The 14,371-nt window shown below is 43.7% G+C and overlaps 7 non-coding genes across 7 annotated transcripts; all 7 read left to right on the forward strand.

Annotated features, from left to right (window-relative positions):
- Positions 1-7,786: 7,786 nt before the first annotated feature.
- TRNAM-CAU (transfer RNA methionine (anticodon CAU)) lies at positions 7,787-7,858 on the forward strand. The gene has a single exon. It is a non-coding gene; the product is annotated as a tRNA-Met (tRNA).
- Positions 7,859-8,873: 1,015 nt separating this feature from the next.
- On the forward strand, positions 8,874-8,945 carry TRNAK-CUU (transfer RNA lysine (anticodon CUU)). Its single transcript has one exon. It is a non-coding gene; the product is annotated as a tRNA-Lys (tRNA).
- Positions 8,946-10,503: 1,558 nt separating this feature from the next.
- TRNAM-CAU (transfer RNA methionine (anticodon CAU)) lies at positions 10,504-10,575 on the forward strand. The gene has a single exon. It is a non-coding gene; the product is annotated as a tRNA-Met (tRNA).
- Positions 10,576-11,453: 878 nt separating this feature from the next.
- TRNAM-CAU (transfer RNA methionine (anticodon CAU)) lies at positions 11,454-11,525 on the forward strand. The gene has a single exon. It is a non-coding gene; the product is annotated as a tRNA-Met (tRNA).
- A 199-nt stretch (positions 11,526-11,724) lies between these two features.
- TRNAM-CAU (transfer RNA methionine (anticodon CAU)) lies at positions 11,725-11,796 on the forward strand. Its single transcript has one exon. It is a non-coding gene; the product is annotated as a tRNA-Met (tRNA).
- Positions 11,797-13,081: 1,285 nt separating this feature from the next.
- TRNAM-CAU (transfer RNA methionine (anticodon CAU)) lies at positions 13,082-13,153 on the forward strand. The gene has a single exon. It is a non-coding gene; the product is annotated as a tRNA-Met (tRNA).
- A 743-nt stretch (positions 13,154-13,896) lies between these two features.
- On the forward strand, positions 13,897-13,968 carry TRNAM-CAU (transfer RNA methionine (anticodon CAU)). The gene has a single exon. It is a non-coding gene; the product is annotated as a tRNA-Met (tRNA).
- The last annotated feature ends 403 nt before the right edge of the window (positions 13,969-14,371 follow it).

Consider the following 14,371-nt stretch of genomic DNA (forward strand, 5'->3'; position numbering starts at 1 on the left):
AAATAGCACTTGCTATTTTTTATATATGATAGTTTGTTCATACAATGATAATGTAAGAGAGTGGCGCAGTGGAAGCGTGCTGGGCCCATAACCCAGAGGTCCGTGGATCGAAACCACGCTCTGCTAAATTAATGCAAAATAGCACTTGCTATTTTTTATATATGATAGTTTGTTCATACAATGATAATGTAAGAAGAGTGGCGCAGTGGAAGCGTGCTGGGCCCATAACCCAGAGGTCCGTGGATCGAAACCACGCTCTGCTAAATTAATGCAAAATAGCCTCAGCTATTTTGATATAAGTTAGTTTGTTCATACAATGATCATGTAAGCACAGTGGCGCAGTGGAAGCGTGATGGGCTAATAACCCAGAGGTCCGTAGGTCGAAACCATGCTCTGTAAATTAATGCAAAATAGCACTTGCTATTTTGATATATGTTAGTTTGTTCATACAATGGTCAAGTAAGCAGAGTGGCGCAGTGGAAGCGTGCTGGGCCCATAACCCAGAGGTCCGTGGATCGAAACCACGGTCTGGTAAATGAATGCAAAATAGCACTTGCTATTTTGATATATGTTAGTTTGTTCATACAATTATCATGTAAGCAGAGTGGCGCAGTGGAAGCGTGCTGGACCCATAACCCAGAGGTCCGTGGATCGAAACCACGCTCTGCTAAAATAATGCAAAATAGCACTTGCTATTTTTTATATATGATAGTTTGTTCATACAATGATAATGTAAGAAGAGTGGCGCGGTGGAAGCGTGCTGGGCCCATAACCCAGAGGTCCGTGGATCGAAACCACGCTCTGCTAAATTAAGGCAAAATAGCCCCAGCTATTTTGATATAAGTTAGTTTGTTCATACAATGATCATGCGCAGTGGAAGCGTGATGGGCTAATAACCCAGAGGTCCGTAGGTCGAAACCAATGCTCTGCTAAATTAATGCAAAATAGCACTTGCTATTTTGATATATGTTAGTTTGTTCATACAATGGTCAAGTAAGCAGAGTGGCGCAGTGGAAGCGTGCTGGGCCCATAACCCAGAGGGCCGTGGATCGAAACTTCGCTCTGCTAAATTAATGCAAAATAGCACTTGCTATTTTGATATCAGTTAGTTTATTCATACAATGATCATGTAAGCAGAGTGGAGCAGTGGAAGCGTGCTGGACCCATAACCCAGAGGTCCGTGGATCGAAACTACGCTCTGCTAAGTTAATGCAATATAGCACTTGCTATTTTGATATCAGTTAGTTTATTCATACAATGATCATGTAAGCAGAGTGGAACAGTGGAAGCGTGCTGGGCCCATAACCCAGAGGTCCGTGGATCGAAACCACGCTCTGCTAATTTAATGCAAAATAGCCCCAGCTATTTTGATATAAGTTAGTTTTTTCATACAATGGTCATGTAAGCAGGGTGGCGCAGTGGAAGCGTGCAGGCCCATAACCCAGAGGTCCGTGGATCGAAACCACGCTTTGCAAAATTAATGCAAAATAGCACTTGCTATTTTTTATATATGATAGTTTGTTCATACAATGATAATGTAAGAAGAGTGGCGCAGTGGAAGCGTGCTGGGCCCATAACCCAGAGGTCCGTGGATCGAAACCACGCTCTGCTAAATTAATGCAAAATAGCCTCAGCTATTTTGATATAAGTTAGTTTGTTCATACAATGATCATGTAAGCAGAGTGGCGCAGTGGAAGCGTGATGGGCTAATAACCCAGAGGTCCGTAGGTCGAAACCATGCTCTGTAAATTAATGCAAAATAGCACTTGCTATTTTGATATATGTTAGTTTGTTCATACAATGGTCAAGTAAGCAGAGTGGCGCAGTGGAAGCGTGCTGGGCCCATAACCCAGAGGTCCGTGGATCGAAACCACGCTCTGCTAAATTAATGCAAAATAGCACTTGCTATTTTTTATATATGATAGTTTGTTCATACAATGATAATGTAAGAAGAGTGGCGCAGTGGAAGCGTGCTGGGCCCATAACCCAGAGGTCCGTGGATCGAAACCACGCTCTGCTAAATTAATGCAAAATAGCCTCAGCTATTTTGATATAAGTTAGTTTGTTCATACAATGATCATGTAAGCAGAGTGGCGCAGTGGAAGCGTGATGGGCTAATAACCCAGAGGTCCGTAGGTCGAAACCATGCTCTGTAAATTAATGCAAAATAGCACTTGCTATTTTGATATATGTTAGTTTGTTCATACAATGGTCAAGTAAGCAGAGTGGCGCAGTGGAAGCGTGCTGGGCCCATAACCCAGAGGTCCGTGGATCGAAACCACGGTCTGGTAAATGAATGCAAAATAGCACTTGCTATTTTGATATATGTTAGTTTGTTCATACAATTATCATGTAAGCAGAGTGGCGCAGTGGAAGCGTGCTGGACCCATAACCCAGAGGTCCGTGGATCGAAACCACGCTCTGCTAAAATAATGCAAAATAGCACTTGCTATTTTTTATATATGATAGTTTGTTCATACAATGATAATGTAAGAAGAGTGGCGCGGTGGAAGCGTGCTGGGCCCATAACCCAGAGGTCCGTGGATCGAAACCACGCTCTGCTAAATTAAGGCAAAATAGCCCCAGCTATTTTGATATAAGTTAGTTTGTTCATACAATGATCATGCGCAGTGGAAGCGTGATGGGCTAATAACCCAGAGGTCCGTAGGTCGAAACCAATGCTCTGCTAAATTAATGCAAAATAGCACTTGCTATTTTGATATATGTTAGTTTGTTCATACAATGGTCAAGTAAGCAGAGTGGCGCAGTGGAAGCGTGCTGGGCCCATAACCCAGAGGGCCGTGGATCGAAACTTCGCTCTGCTAAATTAATGCAAAATAGCACTTGCTATTTTGATATCAGTTAGTTTATTCATACAATGATCATGTAAGCAGAGTGGAGCAGTGGAAGCGTGCTGGACCCATAACCCAGAGGTCCGTGGATCGAAACTACGCTCTGCTAAGTTAATGCAATATAGCACTTGCTATTTTGATATCAGTTAGTTTATTCATACAATGATCATGTAAGCAGAGTGGAACAGTGGAAGCGTGCTGGGCCCATAACCCAGAGGTCCGTGGATCGAAACCACGCTCTGCTAATTTAATGCAAAATAGCCCCAGCTATTTTGATATAAGTTAGTTTTTTCATACAATGGTCATGTAAGCAGGGTGGCGCAGTGGAAGCGTGCAGGCCCATAACCCAGAGGTCCGTGGATCGAAACCACGCTCTGCAAAATTAATGCAAAATAGCACTTGCTATTTTTTATATATGATAGTTTGTTCATACAATGATAATGTAAGAAGAGTGGCGCAGTGGAAGCGTGCTGGGCCCATAACCCAGAGGTCCGTGGATCGAAACCACGCTCTGCTAAATTAATGCAAAATAGCACTTGCTATTTTGATATCAGTTAGTTTATTCATACAATGATCATGTAAGCAGAGTGGAGCAGTGGAAGCGTGCTGGACCCATAACCCAGAGGTCCGTGGATCGAAACTACGCTCTGCTAAGTTAATGCAATATAGCACTTGCTATTTTGATATCAGTTAGTTTATTCATACAATGATCATGTAAGCAGAGTGGAACAGTGGAAGCGTGCTGGGCCCATAACCCAGAGGTCCGTGGATCGAAACCACGCTCTGCTAATTTAATGCAAAATAGCCCCAGCTATTTTGATATAAGTTAGTTTTTTCATACAATGGTCATGTAAGCAGGGTGGCGCAGTGGAAGCGTGCAGGCCCATAACCCAGAGGTCCGTGGATCGAAACCACGCTCTGCAAAATTAATGCAAAATAGCACTTGCTATTTTGATATATGTTAGTTTGTTCATACAATGATCATGTAAGCAGAGTGGCGCAGTGGAAGCCTGCTACGTTCATAACCCAGAGGTCCGTGGATCGAAACCACGCTCTGCAAAATTAATGCAAAATAGCACTTGCTATTTTGATATATGTTAGTTTGTTCATACAATGATCGTGTAAGCAGAGTGGCGCAGTGGAAGCCTGCTGCGCCCATAACCCAGAGGTCCGTGGATCGAAACCACGCTCTGCTAATTTAATGCAAAATAGCCCCAGCTATTTTGATATAAGTTAGTTTGTTCATACAATGATCATGTAAGCAGAGTGGCGCAGTGGAAGCCTGCTACGTTCATAACCCAGAGGTCCGTGGATCGAAACCACGCTCTGCTAAATTAATGCAAAATAGCACTTGCTATTTTGATATCAGTTAGTTTATTCATACAATGATCATGTAAGCAGAGTGGCGCAGTGGAAGCGTGCTGGGCCCATAACCCAGAGGTCCGTGGATCGAAACCACGCTCTGCTAATTTAATGCAAAATAGCCCCAGCTATTTTGATATAAGTTAGTTTTTTCATACAATGGCCATGTAAGCAGAGTGGCGCAGTGAAAGCGTGCTGGGCCCATAACCCAGAGGTCCGTGGATCGAAACCACGCTCTGCTAATTTAATGCAAAATAGCCCCAGCTATTTTGATATAAGTTAGTTTTTTCATACAATGGTCATGTAAGCAGAGTGGCGCAGTGGAAGCCTGCTGGGCCCGTAACCCAGAGGTCCGTGGATCGAAACTACGCTCTGCTAAATTAATGCAAAATAGCACTTGCTACTTTGATATATGTTAGTTTATTCATACAATGGTCAAGTAAGCAGAGTGGCGCAGTGGGAGCGTGCTGGGCCCATAACCCAGAGTTCCGTGGATCGAAACCACGCTCTGCTAAATTAATGCAAAATAGCCCCAGCTATTTTGATATAAGTTAGTTTGTTCATAAAATGATTATGTAAGCAGAGTGGCGCAGTGGAAGCCTGCTGGGCCCATAACCCAGAGGTCCGTGGATCGAAACTACGCTCTGCTAATTTAATGCAAAATAGCCCCAGCTATTTTGATATAAGTTAGTTTCTTCATAAAATGATCATGTAAGCAGAGTGGCGCAGTGGAAGCCTGCTGGGCCCATAACCCAGAGGTCCGTGGATCGAAACCACGCTCTGATAAATGAATGCAAAATAGCACTTGCTATTTTTTATATATGATAGTTTGTTCATACAATGATAATGTAAGAGAGTGGCGCAGTGGAAGCGTGCTGGGCCCATAACCCAGAGGTCCGTGGATCGAAACCACGCTCTGCTAAATTAATGCAAAATAGCACTTGCTATTTTTTATATATGATAGTTTGTTCATACAATTGTAATGTAAGAAGAGTGGCGCAGCGGAAGCGTGCTGGGCCCATAACCCAGAGGTCCGTGGATCGAAACCACGCTCTGCTAAATTAATGCAAAATAGCCCCAGTTATTTTGATATAAGTTAGTTTGTTCATACAATGATCATGTAAGCAGAGTGGCGCAGTGGAAGCGTGATGGGCCTATAACCCAGAGGTCCGTAGGTCGAAACCATGCTCTGCTAAATTAATGCAAAATAGCACTTGCTATTTTGATATATGTTAGTTTGTTCATACAATGATCATGTAAGCAGAGTGGCGCAGTGGAAGCGTGCTGGGCCCATAACGCAGAGGTCCGTGGATCGAAACTACGCTCTGCTAAATTAATGCAAAATAGCACTTGCTATTTTGATATCAGTTAGTTTATTCATACAATGATCATGAAAGCAGAGTGGCGCAGTGGAAGCCTGCTAGGTTCATAACGCAGAGGTCCGTGGGTCGAAACCACGCACTGATAAATAAATGCAAAATAGCACTTGCTATTTTGATATCTGTTAGTTTGTTCATACAAAGATCATGTAAGCAAAGTGGCGCAGTGGAAGCCTGCTTGGCCCATAACCCAGAGGTCCGTGGATCGAAACCACGCTCTGCTAAATTAATGCAAAATAGCACTTGCTATTTTGATATATGTTAGTTTGTTCATACAAAGATCATGTAAGCAGAGTGGAGCAGTGGAAGCGTGCTGGGCCCATAACCCAGAGGTCCGTGGATCGAAACCACGCTCTGCTAAATTAATGCAAAATAGCACTTGCTATTTTTTATATATGATAGTATGTTCATACAATGATCATGTAAGCAGAGTGGCGCAGTGGAAGCGTGCTGGGCCCATAACAAAGAGGTCCGTGAATCGAAACCACGCTCTGCTAATTTAATGCAAAATAGCCCCAGCTATTTTGATATAAGTTAGTTTTTTCATACAATGGTCATGTGAGGTGAGTGGCGCAGTGGAAGCCTGCTTGGCCCATAACCCAGAGTTCCGTGGATCGAAACCACGCTCTGCTAATTTAATGCAAAATAGCCCCAGCTATTTTGATATATGTTAGTTTGTTCATACAAAGATCATGTAAGCAGAGTGGAGCCGTGGAAGCGTGCTGGGCCCATAACCCAGAGGTCCGTGGATCGAAACTACGCTCTGCTAAATTAATGCAAAATAGCACTTGCTACTTTGATATATGTTAGTTTATTCATACAATGGTCAAGTAAGCAGAGTGGCGCAGTGGGAGCGTGCTGGGCCCATAACCCAGAGTTCCGTGGATCGAAACCACGCTCTGCTAAATTAATGCAAAATAGCCCCAGCTATTTTGATATAAGTTAGTTTGTTCATAAAATGATTATGTAAGCAGAGTGGCGCAGTGGAAGCCTGCTGGGCCCATAACCCAGAGGTCCGTGGATCGAAACTACGCTCTGCTAATTTAATGCAAAATAGCCCCAGCTATTTTGATATAAGTTAGTTTCTTCATAAAATGATCATGTAAGCAGAGTGGCGCAGTGGAAGCCTGCTGGGCCCATAACCCAGAGGTCCGTGGTTCGAAACCACGCTCTGCTAGTTTAATGCAAATAGCCCCAGCTATTTTGCTATAAGTTAGTTTTTTCATACAATGGTCAAGTAAGCAGAGTGGCGCAGTGGAAGCGTGCTGGGCCCATAACCCAGAGGTCCGTGGATCGAAACCACGCTCTGCTAATTTAATGCAAAATAGCCCCAGCTATTTTGATATAAGTTAGTTTTTTCATACAATGGTCATGTAAGCAGAGTGGCGCAGTGGAAGCGTGCTGGGCCCATAACCCAGAGGTCCGTGGATCGAAACGACGCTCTGCTAATTTAATGCAAAATAGCCCCAGCTATTTTGATATAAGTTAGTTTGTTCATACAATGATCATGTAAGCAGAGTGGCGCAGTGGAAGCGTGATGGGCCCATAACCCAGAGGTCCGTGGATCGAAACCACGCTCTGCTAAATTAATGCAAAATAGCACTTGCTATTTTGATATATGTTAGTTTGTTCATACAAAGATCATGTAAGCAGAGTGGAGCAGTGGAAGCGTGCTGGGCCCATAACCCAGAGGTCCGTGGATCGAAACCACGCTCTGCTAAATTAATGCAAAATAGCACTTGCTATTTTTTATATATGATAGTATGTTCATACAATGATCATGTAAGCAGAGTGGCGCAGTGGAAGCCTGCTTGGCCCATAACCCAGAGTTCTGTGGATCGAAACCACGCTCTGCTAATTTAATGCAAAATAGCCCCAGCTATTTTGATATATGTTAGTTTGTTCATACAAAGATCATGTAAGCAGAGTGGAGCCGTGGAAGCGTGCTGGGCCCATAACCCAGAGGTCCGTGGATCGAATCCACGCTCTGCTAAATTAATGCAAAATAGCACTTACTATTTTGATATCAGTTAGTTTATTCATACAATGATCATGTAAGCAGAGTGGAGAAGTGGAAACGTGCTGGGCCCATAACCCAGAGGTCCGTGGATCGAAACTACGCTCTGCTAATTTAATGCAAAATAGCCCCAGCTATTTCAATATAAGTTAGTTTGTTCATACAATGATCATGTAAGCAGAGTGGCGCAGTGGAAGCGTGCTGGGCCCATAACCCAGAGGTCCGTGGTTCGAAACCACGCTCTGCTAGTTTAATGCAAATAGCCCCAGCTATTTTGCTATAAGTTAGTTTTTTCATACAATGGTCAAGTAAGCAGAGTGGCGCAGTGGAAGCGTGCTGGGCCCATAACCCAGAGGTCCGTGGATCGAAACCACGCTCTGCTAATTTAATGCAAAATAGCCCCAGCTATTTTGATATAAGTTAGTTTTTTCATACAATGGTCATGTAAGCAGAGTGGCGCAGTGGAAGCGTGCTGGGCCCATAACCCAGAGTTCCGTGGATCGAAACCGCGCTCTGCTAAATTAAGGCAAAATAGCACTTGCTATTTTGATATATGTTAGTTTGTTCATACAATGATCATGTAAGCAGAGTGGCGCAGTGGAAACCTGCTGGGCCCGTAACCCAGAGGTCCGTGGATCGAAACTACGCTCTGCTATATTAATGCAAAATAGCACTTGCTATTTTGATATATGTTAGTTTATTCATACTATGATCATGTAAGAAGAGTGGAGCAGTGGAAGCGTGCTGGGCCCATAACCCAGAGGTCCGTGGATCGAAACTACGCTCTGCTAAATTAATGCAAAATAGCACTTGCTATTTTGATGTATGTTAGTTTGTTCATACAATGGTCAAATAAGCAGATTGGCGCAGTGGAAGCGTGCTGGGCCCATAACCCTGAGGTCCGTGGATCGAAACATCGCTCTGCTAAATTAATGCAAAATAGCACTTGCTATTTTGATATAAGTTAGTTTGTTCATACAATGATCGTGTAAGAGTTGTGGCGCAGTGGAAGCGTGCTGGGCCCATAACCCAGAGGTCCGTGGATCGAAACGACGCTCTGCTAATTTAATGCAAAATAGCCCCAGCTATTTTGATATAAGTTAGTTTGTTCATACAATGATCATGTAAGCAGAGTGGCGCAGTGGAAGCGTGATGGGCCCATAACCCAGAGGTCCGTAGGTCGAAACCATGCTCTGCTAAATTAATGCAAAATAGCACTTGCTATTTTGATATATGTTAGTTTGTTCATACAATGGTCAAGTAAGCAGAGTGGCGCAGTGGAAGCGTGCTGGGCCCTTAACCCTGAGGTCCGTGGATCGAAACCACGCTCTGCTAAATTAATGCAAAATAGCACTTGCTATTTTGATATAAGTTAGTTTGTTCATACAATGATCATGTAAGCAGAGTGGCGCAGTGGAAGCGTGCAGGCCCATAACCCAGAGTTCCGTGGATCGAAACCGCGCTCTGCTAAATTAATACAAAATAGCACTTGCTATTTTGATATATGTTAGTTTGTTCATACAATGATCATGTAAGCAGAGTGGCGCAGTGGAAACCTGCTGGGCCCGTAACCCAGAGGTCCGTGGATCGAAACTACGCTCTGCTAAATTAATGCAAAATAGCACTTGCTATTTTGATATATGTTAGTTTATTCATACAATGATCATGTAAGCAGAGTGGAGCAGTGGAAGCGTGCTGGGCCCATAACCCAGAGGTCCGTGGATCGAAACTACGCTCTGCTAAATTAATGCAAAATAGCACTTGCTATTTTGATATATGTTAGTTTGTTCATACAGTGGTCAAGTAAGCAGAGTGGCGCAGTGGAAGCGTGCTGGGCCCATAACCCTTAGGTCCGTGGATCGAAACATCGCTCTGCTAAATTAATGCAAAATAGCACTTGCTATTTTGATATATGTTAGTTTGTTCATACAATGATCATGTAAGCAGAGTGGCGCAGTGGAAACCTGCTGGGCCCGTAACCCAGAGGTCCGTGGATCGAAACTACGCTCTGCTAAATTAATGCAAAATAGCACTTGCTATTTTGATATATGTTAGTTTGTTCATACAATGATCATGTAAGCAGAGTGGCGCAGTGGAAACCTGCTGGGCCCGTAACCCAGAGGTCCGTGGATCGAAACTACGCTCTGCTAAATTAATGCAAAATAGCACTTGCTATTTTGATGTATGTTAGTTTGTTCATGCAATGGTCAAGTAAGCAGAGTGGCGCAGTGGAAGCGTGCTGGGCCCATAACCCAGAGGTCCGTGGATCGAAACTACGCTCTGCTAAATTAATGCAAAATAGCACTTGCTATTTTGATATCAGTTAGTTTATTCATACAATGATCATGTAAGCAGAGTGGCGCAGTGGAAGCGTGCTGGGCCCATAACCCAGAGGTCCGTGGATCAAAACCACGCTCTGCTAATTTAATGCAAAAAAGCCCCAGCTATTTTGATATAAGTTAGTTTTTTCATACAATGGTCATGTAAGCAGAGTGGCGCAGTGGAAGCGTGCAGGCCCATAACCCAGAGTTCCGTGGATCGAAACCACGCTCTTCTAAATTAATGCAAAATAGCACCTGCTATTTTGATATATGTTAGTTTGTTCATACAATGATCATGTAAGCAGAGTGGCGCAGTGGAAACCTGCTGGGCCCGTAACCAACAGGTCCGTGGATCGAAACTACGCTCTGCTAAATTAATGCAAAATAGCACTTGCTATTTTGATATAAGTTAGTTTGTTCATACAATGATCATGTAAGAAGAGTGGCGCAGTGGAAGCGTTCTGGGCCCATAACCCAGAGGTCCGTGGATCGAAACTACGCTCTGCTAATTTAATGCAAAATAGCCCCAGCTATTTTGATATAAGTTAGTTTGTTCATACAATGATCATGTAAGCAGAGTGGCGCAGTGGAAGCGTGCTGGGCCCATAACCCAGAGGTCCGTGGTTCGAAACCACGCTCTGCTAGTTTACTGCAAAATAGCCCCAGCTATTTTGATATAAGTTAGTTTTTTCATACAATGGTCATGTAAGCAGAGTGGCGCAGTGGAAGCGTGCAGGCCCATAACCCAGAGTTCCGTGGATCGAAACCACGCTCTGCTAAATTAATGCAAAATAGCACTTGCTATTTTGATATATGTTAGTTTGTTCATACAATGATCATGTAAGCAGAGTGGCGCAGTGGAAGCCTGCTGGGCCCGTAACTCAGAGGTCCGTGGATCGAAACTACGCTCTGCTAAATTAATGCAAAATAGCACTTGCTATTTTGATATATGTTAGTTTATTCATACAATGATCATGTAAGCAGAGTGGAGCAGTGGAAGCGTGCTGGGCCCATAACCCTGAGGTCCGTGGATCGAAACCACGCTCTGCTAAATTAATGCAAAATAGCACTTGCTATTTTGATATAAGTTAGTTTGTTCATACAATGATCATGTAAGCAGAGTGGCGCAGTGGAAGCGTGCTGGGCCCATAACCCAGAGGTCCGTGGATCAAAACCACGCTCTGCTAATTTAATGCAAAATAGCCCTAGCTATTTTGATATAAGTTAGTTTTTTCATACAATGGTCATGTAAGCAGAGTGGCGCAGTGGAAGCGTGCAGGCCCATAACCCAGAGGTCCGTAGGTCGAAACCATGCTCTGCTAAATTAATGCAAAATAGCACATGCTATTTTGATATATGTTAGTTTGTTCATACAATGGTCAAGTAAGCAGAGTGGAGCAGTGGAAACGTGCTGGGCCCATAACCCAGAGGTCCGTGGATCGAAACTACGCTCTGCTAATTTAATGCAAAATAGCCCCAGCTATTTTGATATAAGTTAGTTTGTTCATACAATGATCATGTAAGCAGAGTGGCGCAGTGGAAGCGTGCTGGGCCCATAACCCAGAGGTCCGTGGTTCGAAACCACGCTCTGCTAAATTAATGCAAAATAGCACTTGCTATTTTGATACAGTTAGTTTATTCATACAATGATCATGTAAGCAGAGTGGCGCAGTGGAAGCGTGCTGGGCCCATAACCCAGAGGTCCGTGGATCAAAACCACGCTCTGCTAATTTAATGCAAAATAGCCCCAGCTATTTTGATATAAGTTAGTTTTTTCATACAATGGTCATGTAAGCAGAGTGGCGCAGTGGAAGCGTGCTGGGCCCATAACCCAGAGGTCCGTGGTTCGAAACCACGCTCTGCTAGTTTACTGCAAAATAGCCCCAGCTATTTTGATATAAGTTAGTTTTTTCATACAATGGTCATGTAAGCAGAGTGGAGCAGTGGAAGCGTGCTGGGCCCATAACCCAGAGGTCCGTGGATCGAAACCACGCTCTGCTAAATTAATGCAAAATAGCACTTGCTATTTTGATACAGTTAGTTTATTCATACAATGATCATGTAAGCAGAGTGGCGCAGTGGAAGCGTGCTGGGCCCATAACCCAGAGGTCCGTGGATCAAAACCACGCTCTGCTAATTTAATGCAAAATAGCCCCAGCTATTTTGATATAAGTTAGTTTTTTCATACAATGGTCATGTAAGCAGAGTGGCGCAGTGGAAGCGTGCAGGCCCATAACCCAGAGGTCCGTGGGTCGAAACCATGCTCTGCTAAATTAATGCAAAATAGCACATGCTATTTTGATATATGTTAGTTTGTTCATACAATGGTCAAGTAAGCAGAGTGGCGTAGTGGAAGCGTGCTGGGCCCATAACTCAGAGGTCCGTGGATCGAAACTACGCTCTGCTAAATTAATGCAAAATAGCACTTGCTATTTTGATATCAGTTAGTTTATTCATACAATGATCATGTAAGCAGAGTGGCGCAGTGGAAGCGTGCTGGGCCCATAACCCAGAGGTCCGTGGATCAAAACCACGCTCTGCTAATTTAATGCAAAATAGCCCCAGCTATTTTGATATAAGTTAGTTTTTTCATACAATGGTCATGTAAGCAGAGTGGCGCAGTGGAAGCGTGCAGGCCCATAACCCAGAGTTCCGTGGATCGAAACCACGCTCTTCTAAATTAATGCAAAATAGCACTTGCTATTTTGATATATGTTAGTTTGTTCATACAATGATCATGCAAGCAGAGTGGCGCAGTGGAAACCTGCTGGGCCCGTAACCCACAGGTCCGTGGATCGAAACTACGCTCTGCTAAATTAATGCAAAATAGCACTTGCTTTTTTGATATATGTTAGTTTATTCATACAATGATCATGTAAGCAGAGTGGAGCAGTGGAAGCGTGCTGGGCCCATAACCCTGAGGTCCGTGGATCGAAACCACGCTCTGCTAAATTAATGCAAAATAGCACTTGCTATTTTGATATAAGTTAGTTTGTTCATACAATGATCATGTAAGAAGAGTGGCGCAGTGGAAGCGTTCTGGGCCCATAACCCAGAGGTCCGTGGATCGAAACTACGCTCTGCTAATTTAATGCAAAATAGCCCCAGCTATTTTGATATAAGTTAGTTTGTTCATACAATGATCATGTAAGCAGAGTGGCGCAGTGGAAGCGTGCTGGGCCCATAACCCAGAGGTCCGTGGTTCGAAACCACGCTCTGCTAGTTTACTGCAAAATAGCCCCAGCTATTTTGATATAAGTTAGTTTTTTCATACAATGGTCATGTAAGCAGAGTGGCGCAGTGGAAGCGTGCAGGCCCATAACCCAGAGTTCCGTGGATCGAAACCACGCTCTGCTAAATTAATGCAAAATAGCACTTGCTATTTTGATATATGTTAGTTTGTTCATACAATGATCATGTAAGCAGAGTGGCGCAGTGGAAGCCTGCTGGGCCCGTAACTCAGAGGTCCGTGGATCGAAACTACGCTCTGCTAAATTAATGCAAAATAGCACTTGCTATTTTGATATATGTTAGTTTATTCATACAATGATCATGTAAGCAGAGTGGAGCAGTGGAAGCGTGTTGGGCCCATAACCCAGAGGTCCGTGGATCGAAACCACGCTCTGCTAAATTAATGCAAAATAGCACTTGCTATTTTGATATCTGTTAGTTTATTCATACAATGATCATGTAAGCAGAGTGGCGCAGTGGAAGCGTGCTGGGCCCATAACCCAGAGGTCCGTGGATCAAAACCACGCTCTGCTAATTTAATGCAAAATAGCCCCAGCTATTTTGATATAAGTTAGTTTGTTCATACAATGGTCAAGTAAGCAGAGTGGCGTAGTGGAAGCGTGCTGGGCCCTTAACCCTGAGGTCCGTGGATCGAAACCACGCTCTGCTAATTTAATGCAAAATAGCCCCAGCTATTTTGATATAAGTTAGTTTGTTCATACAATGATCATGTAAGCAGAGTGGCGCAGTGGAAGCGTGCTGGGCCCATAACCCAGAGGTCCGTGGTTCGAAACCACGCTCTGCTAGTTTACTGCAAAATAGCCCCAGCTATTTTGATATAAGTTAGTTTTTTCATACAATGGTCATGTAAGCAGAGTGGCGCAGTGGAAGCGTGCAGGCCCGTAACTCAGAGGTCCGTGGATCGAAACTACGCTCTGCTAAATTAATGCAAAATAGCACTTGCTATTTTGATATATGTTAGTTTATTCATACAATGATCATGTAAGCAGAGTGGAGCAGTGGAAGCGTGCTGGGCCCATAACCCAGAGGTCCGTGGATCGAAACCACGCTCTGCTAAATTAATGCAAAATAGCACTTGCTATTTTGATATCTGTTAGTTTATTCATACAATGATCATGTAAGCAGAGTGGCGCAGTGGAAGCGTGCTGGGCCCATAACCCAGAGGTCCGTGGATCAAAACCACGCTCT

This window comes from Phalangium opilio, unplaced genomic scaffold (genome assembly GCF_054372755.1).
Source record: "Phalangium opilio isolate 3A_F unplaced genomic scaffold, DU_Popi_V2 ptg000230l_1, whole genome shotgun sequence".
Classification (NCBI taxonomy): Eukaryota; Metazoa; Arthropoda; class Arachnida; order Opiliones; family Phalangiidae; genus Phalangium; species Phalangium opilio.